Below are 7561 nucleotides of genomic sequence, written 5' to 3' on the forward strand. Positions count from 1 at the left end.
TTTTTTTAACTTCAACTTTAATCCACTCTTAACAATCATGTTTCTTTCAAGTATTGCCACCACACGCCATGCACTTTTATGATCACAGGAGAGGGAAATTGAAATGTAAGGTTCTATTGGCATTCTACACCAATTACTCCCACTTGCTACTGCTAAATTAGGTGGCAAGTAAACAAGACATTTCATTTTGCATACTCCATAGGGTGAGAAACAGTTCACAAAAAGAGAACTGTTAACGTTTGCCTGGCTTAGACAACAGGAGTGGTATAAAGTGGTCATTTCATTGCCTGTTCCTTCATACAACTTTGATTTTTTATCTTGTTCATGATTCTGAACTAGTTAGATCTATTTTACCTAACAGGTTCAATCACCAGTACTACCACAAGTCAAAGATAAACAATACTCTGGCTAAAACAAGCAAACAAACAAAAAACTATTTTATCTAAATCAAGGACAATTTAGGATAATTAAAAATTCAGTGTTAAAGATTGAAGAATTTAATTAAGAAAAAGTTTAGATTTATTTACAGGAATAAAAGAACACAAGATTACTGGCTGGGAGTTGGGCGGTAGTGCAGCGAGTTAAGTGCACTTGGCGCAAAGCACAAGGACCGGTGGAAGGATCCCTGTTCGAGCCCCAGCTCCCCACCTGCAGAGGGGGTCACTTCACAGGTGGTGAAACAGGTCTGCAGGTGTCTTTCTCTCCCCCTCTCTGTCTTCCCCTCCCCTCCCCTCTCCATTTCTCTCTGTCCTATCCAACAAGGACGACATCAATAACAACTAGAAAAACAAGGGCAACAAAAGGGACTAAGTATTTAAAAAAAGAAGGAAGGAAGGGAGGGAGGGAGGGAGGGCGGGAGGAGAGAGGAGGGGAAAAAAAGGAGAAGGGGAGAAAAAAAAGAAAAAGAAAGATTACTGGCTATATTAAAAATTATGGGAATTCCTAACTTAAAATTATCTATAAATATCCATTCTGTCTCTCTGTATCTGAAAATAAACAAATTAACACTTGTTTCTAAAAAGTATTTTGGGAGGTCAGGTGGTGGCGCACCTGTTTGAGTGCACATGTTACAGTGCACAAGGACCCAGGTTCGAGCCCCTGGTCCTCACCTGCACGGGGAAAGCTTCACAAGTAGGTGCAGGTGTCTGTCTGCAGGTGTCTGTCTGCAGGTGTCTGTCTCTCTCCCTCTCTATCACCCCCTTCCCTCTCAATTTCTGACTGTCTCTATCCAACAAATAAAGATTTAAAAAAAAACAGTATTTCTAGTGATAAATTTAATTTTTTGCAATGTATGTACTATTTTGCTAACTTATTTTGTTAGAAAAATCACATCATAGCAATAAATTTAAAGATACAGCATTGTCAATTAACTATGAAAGCACAGCAATGTCTGCTAGTATTATCCTCTACTAAGATGTAAGACCACTTCCTGTTACTACTCTACAAAGAACCTACTCTTTAGACAACTTTGTCTTTGTCTTTGTATCATCCGATATGAGTAACTATGAACTCAACACACACCACATTAAACTATACCTAAGAGCACTGCCCAATTGAGAAAAGGCAGGGTATTCTATACTCTACAAATGCATTAAAATATCCTTTCAACTTGCATGTGTGGGCCAAATAGAAATGCACCATGCATTAGGAAGAACCTTAGGCTCAGCAGGAAGAGTGGGGGAGTGGGGTGAGAGGGAAGAAAAAAAATACACAAGAGAATCTGCTCTCCCTAACTGTATTTAAAATAGCACAAGAAAAGTCTACATGATAGCAAGGGGCTGAAGTTTCTCCTGCCTTGCAAATGCTGAAATAGTATTCTTTCTTATCTTTTTTAAAAATTTTTATTTTATTCATTTATTATTGCATAGACAAAGAAAATTTGAGAGGGCAACAAAAGGGAATAAATATTTTAATTTTTTTTAAAAAAGTCCTTGTAACCAAATGTGCAGTTTTTGTTATTTACACATTTCAACAAATACTTGGGCAGGAGAGATAGCATAATGGTTATGCAAACAGACTCTCTTGCCTGAGGCTCCAAAGTCCCAGGTTCAATCCCCTACACCACCGTAAGCCAGAGCTGAACAGTGCTCTGATGTTTCTCTCTCTCTCTCTCTCTCTCTCTCTGAGTGTGTGTGTGTGTGTGTGTGTGTGTGTGTGTGTGTTTCTCTGCATCTCTCTCAAAAATAAAATAAGTAAAATATTCAAATACTTATTAAGCAGCCATGTTTGCTAGGTTTGGGGATTAACACAGTTCTTGCTATCATGGGTAATGGGTATAGAAAGTAAAACCCTTCACTAATTAGCCTAACATCTTCCTGAAGGGGTCATGTATTGCTGTATTGTCCCAATTTTAATGTGTATGTTGCAAAAATGAACACCTTTTAAAAGTGTTTTAAGGGAGTCAGGCGGCAGCTCAGCAGGTTAAGCGCACATGGCACAAAGTGCAAGGACCAGCGTAAGGATCCTGGTTCCAGCCCCTGGCCCCCATCTGCAGGAGTGGCTTCACAGGCAGTGAAGCAGGTCTGCAGGTGTCTCTCTTTCTCTCCCCCTCTGTCTTTACTTCCTCTCTCCATTTCTCTCTGTCCTATCCAACAACAACAACAACAACAACACCAATAACAACAACAATAATAACTACAACAATAAAACAAGGGCAACAAGAGGAAATAAATAAATATTAAAAAAAGAAATGTTTCAGCAAGATATAACCATAATAAACACATAAAAAAAATTTTAAAGTGTTTTAAATTTTTAATTTTCCCAGATTTTAGGAAAGTACCATGTACATGGCATGTATTGCACAATATTCCCAGAAGAGTCTGAAGAAGCTCCCCATAACTAAAGCATTAGTATTCCTTCAGCAAAAACTATGAATATAAACTATGAGTAACCTTATGCCAGTTCAGATCTAGTTGTGCCACCAGTAAATAAGCTGCATACTAACAAAACACTCTTGATAGTTTCAAATTTCAAGACTTTGTGACTATAACCTATAACAACATTTAACTAGCATTTCCCCATTTTTAATTATGTCTAATCATTATAATGTAGGAAATGGGAGTCTTATCAGTTTAGTGAATTTTACACACATAGTAAGACCATGAAAGCATGCATCCTTCCCTCACTTAAAAAATGCATAACTAGGGGCCAGGTGGTGGTACATCTGGTCAAGCACATACATTATTGTGCAAAAGGACCCAGGTTTAAGACCCCAGTCCACATATGCAGAGGGAATGCTTCACAAGTCGTGAAGCAGGGCTGCAGGTATCTTATTGTCTCTTTCCTCCCCACCCCTTCCCTTTCAATTTCTCCCTGCCTCTATCCAATAATAAAATGAGGGAAAAAAAAATTTTTTTTAATGCATAACTGGGAGTCGGGTGGTAGCGCAGCGGGTTAAGCGCACATGGCGCAAAGCACAAGGACTGGCGTGAGGATCCCGATTTGGGATCCCGGTTTGAGCCCCCCGCTCCCCACCTGCAGGAGAGTTGATTCACAAGCAGTGAAGCAAGTCTGCAGGTGTCTTTCTTTCTCTCCCCCTCTCTGTCTTCCCCTCCTCTATCCATTTCTCTCTGTCCTATCCAACAACAATGTCATCAATAACAACAATAACTACAACAACAAAACAACAAGGGCAACAAAAGGGAATAAATAAATAAATATTTTTAAAATATTAAAAAAAAAAAAAGAAAGCAGAGCAGAGCAAAGCAAAGCATGGTCCGGGAGGTGGTCCAGTGATAAAGCTTTGTACTCTCAAGGATGAGGTTGCGATTTCGATCCCTGGCAGCACATGTGCCGAGTGATGTCTGGTTCTTTCTCTCTCCTCCTAACTTTCTCATAAATAAATAAAATCTTAAAAAAAAAAAAAGAAAGAAAATAAGGGGAGTCACTTCACAAGCAGTGAAGCAGGTCTGCAGGTGTCTATCTCTCCCCCTCTCAGTCTTCCCCTCCTCTCTCCATTTCTCTCTGTCCTATCCAACAACATCAACAATAACTATAACAATAAAACAACAAGGGCAACAAAAGGGAATAAATAATAAATATTTAAAAAAAAAGAAAAGAAATGCATAACTAAATCCACAGAATAAAATTAAAACCTACCAGTCTACAGTGACATAAAAAGACATATGAGTGGGAGTCAAGCAGTAGCACAACGGGTTAAGCGAGTGGTGCAAAGCACAAGGACAGGCGTAAGGATCAACAATAAAAAACAACAAGGGCAACAAAATGGAATAAATAAATAAATATAAAAAATAAAAAGTCTATTTGATTTAAAAAAGGCATATGAGTAAGAAAAATGAGAAATAAATGGAGAGATAGCCAAGTTCTTTCTTGTGGTAGAATGACAATAAATATAGAAGAAATATCTGCGGGGAAATCACTATTTGGCAAGAAACATCAATGAATGATGAAACCAGTCTGATGAGAAACAGGATACACACTGTCTCATATATCTCTTCACAAGTTGCTTTTTAATTACAAAGAAAAAACAGTAACATTACCTGACAGAAATAACCTTAACCAAGTGATAAAAGTTAGCATCACCGGTAATGAGGTAAATTGACATCATGTGCTCCCCAATAGACTGCACTGAGAGAACCCAATACTACTTCTAAGTCATTTCTGCAAATACCTCACTGCCTGGCTCTAATAACGAGGAAAGTAAAATTAAGTCCAAATTCAGAGTCAATCTACTAAATAATCCATACTCTTCAACATGCCAAAGGTCATAAAAGGCAGACTGAAGAACTATCACAGATTAAAGGAGTCTTAACTGGTTTAACAACTAAATGCAGGGGCCAGGTAGTGGCACACCTGGTTGAGCCCACATGTTACAAAGCTCAAGGACCCAGGTTTGAGCCTCGGGCCCCCACCTGCAGGAGGAAAGCTTCATAAGTGGTGAAGCAGGAATGCAGGTGTCTACCCCCACACACACTCTATTTCTGGCTATCTCTATCCAATATGCAAATAAAGATAATAAAAAAATAACTCGTTAAAAAAAACAAACAAAAAAAAAACCTAAACTAAATGCATTGCACCAAAGTAAAGGACTCTGGGCTGGATGGGGGGTAGGGTACAGGTCCTGTAAAAGGATGACAGAGGACCTAGTGGGGTTGTATTGTTATGTGGAAAACTGAGAAATGTTATGCATGTACAAACTATTGTATTTACTGTCGACTGTAAAACAATCTCCAATAAAGAAATTAAAAAAAAAACTAAACTAAATGCAATGCATGAAACTAGACTAGTCTCATGGACCAGAATTCCTCTCGCCCTTTGGATATTAAAGGGAGTTGGGCGGCGCAGCGGGTTAAGCGCTTTTAGGGGGTTAAGCGCATGTGGTGGGAAGCTCAAGGACCGGCGAAAGGATCAGGGTTTAAGACCCTGGCTCCCCACCTACAGGGAAGTCGCTTCACAAGCGGTAAAGCAGGTCTGCAGGTGTCTTTCTCTCCCCCTTCTGTCTTCCCCTCCTCTCTCCATTTCTCTCTGTCCTATCTAACAATGACAATATCAGTAACAACAATAACTACAACAATGAAAAATAACAAGGGCAACAAAAGGGAAAATAAATTAATTAAAAAGAAAAAAGGCTATGGAGACACCATAATGGTAATGCAAAAGACTTTCATGCCTGAGAAACCGAGGTCTCAGGTTCAATCCCTACCATGACCATAAACCAAAGCTGAACAGCGCTCTAGTATCTTTCTTGCTCTCACTAAATAAATAAAATATTACGAAAATAATACTAGAATAATTAATGATACTTGAAGACCACTGTAAGTATTGTATTGGGGCAGGGGTAGATAGCATAATGGTTATGCAAAGAGACTGTCATGCCTGAGGCTCCAAAGTCCCAGGTTCAATCCCCTGCACTACCATAAGCCAGAGCTGAGCAGTTAAATTACCAGTTAAATTACCAGGGGGTAATTTAAAAATAAATAAATATTGTATTAATGTCAGGTCTCAAGTGTGGTGTTTCATGTGAGCTATCTCCAGGACACTAAATTACTAGTTTTTAACTATATAATTTGTTCAAAAATGCAGAACATGGAGTCATTAAGGGAAAAAAAAAAAACATATTTGGGGCCGGTAAAATAACTTACTTGGGATAACGTGCTTTTGCTGTGTGTGTGAGACCCTGATTTGAGCGCAGCCCCCACCCACCAGGTTGGTGGAAAGTATCAGTACTGTGGTTTCTTTTTCTCTTCCTCTCTGAAAAACTCATCCTAGGGCAGTGACTCCCCAGCAAGGACCAAAAAAAAAGTTAACTACCTTTCCCATTTAAAAACAGCAAAAAGAATCATAAAACTACGCAGCTGGGGAGTCTGATGGGTAGCGCAGCAGGTTAAGCGCACATGGCACAAAGCTCAAGGACCTGCTTAAGGGTCCCGGTTTGAGGCCCTGCTCCCTGAACCTGCAGGGGAGTCGCTTCACAAGCAGTGACACAGGTCTGCAGATGTCTTTCTCTCCCCCCTCTGTCTCCCCCTTCTCTCTTCACTTCTCTCTGTCCTATCCAATGATGACAACAATAACAACAATAAAAAAAGGCAACAAAAGGGAATATTTTTAAAGTAGTCATTATATATATATATATATATATATATATATATATAAACTATGGTAGCTGGCTGAGAAATTTCACACACATACCAACTACTGTATCTATTGCTGACTGTAAACTATTAGTTCCCCCAATAAAAAACTTTAAAAAAAAATAAAAGCAATGGAAAACATAATCTGATGATTGATGGTATTAACTTATGGTTAGAATTTGGGAGGGGAACTATTGCAGCTGGGGAATGTGGTGGGTAAGCAGTAGCAGGACTTTCTCTTTCTCTCTGTTAACATGGAATAATGAAGACTCAGTGATGATAGAGAGACAGAGACAGAGAGAGAGAGAGAGAGAGAGAGAGGAATGCACAGGGAAAGAAAAGAATAAGAGAGGGAAGGGCCAGAAATACAGCTCATCCCCCCACACCTATGGACATCTAATCTTTGACAAAGGGGCTCAGACTATTAAATGGGGAAAGCAGAGTCTCTTCAACAAATGGTGTTGGAAACAATGGGTTGAAACATGCAGAAGAATGAAACTGAACCACTGTATTTCACCAAATACAAAAGTAAATTCCAAGTGGATCAAGGACTTGGATGTTAGACCACAAACTATCAGATACTTAGAGGAAAATATTGGCAGAACTCTTTTCCGCATAAATTTTAAAGACATTTTCAATGAAACAAATCCAATTACAAAGAAGACTAAGGCAAGTATAAACCTATGGGACTACATTAAATTAAAAAGCTTCTTCACAGCAAAAGAAACCACTACCCAAACCAAGAGACCCCTCACAGAATGGGAGAAGATCTTTACATGCCATACATCAGACAAGAGTTTAATAACCAACATATATAAAGAGCTTGCCAAACTCAACAACAAGACAACAAATAACCCCATCCAAAAATGGGGGGAGGACATGGACAGAATATTCACCACAGAAGAGATCCAAAAGGCCAAGAAACACATGAAAAAATGCTCCAAGTCTCTGATTGTCAGAGAAATGCAAAT

This window comes from Erinaceus europaeus, chromosome 7 (genome assembly GCF_950295315.1).
Source record: "Erinaceus europaeus chromosome 7, mEriEur2.1, whole genome shotgun sequence".
Lineage (NCBI taxonomy): Eukaryota > Metazoa > Chordata > Mammalia > Eulipotyphla > Erinaceidae > Erinaceus > Erinaceus europaeus.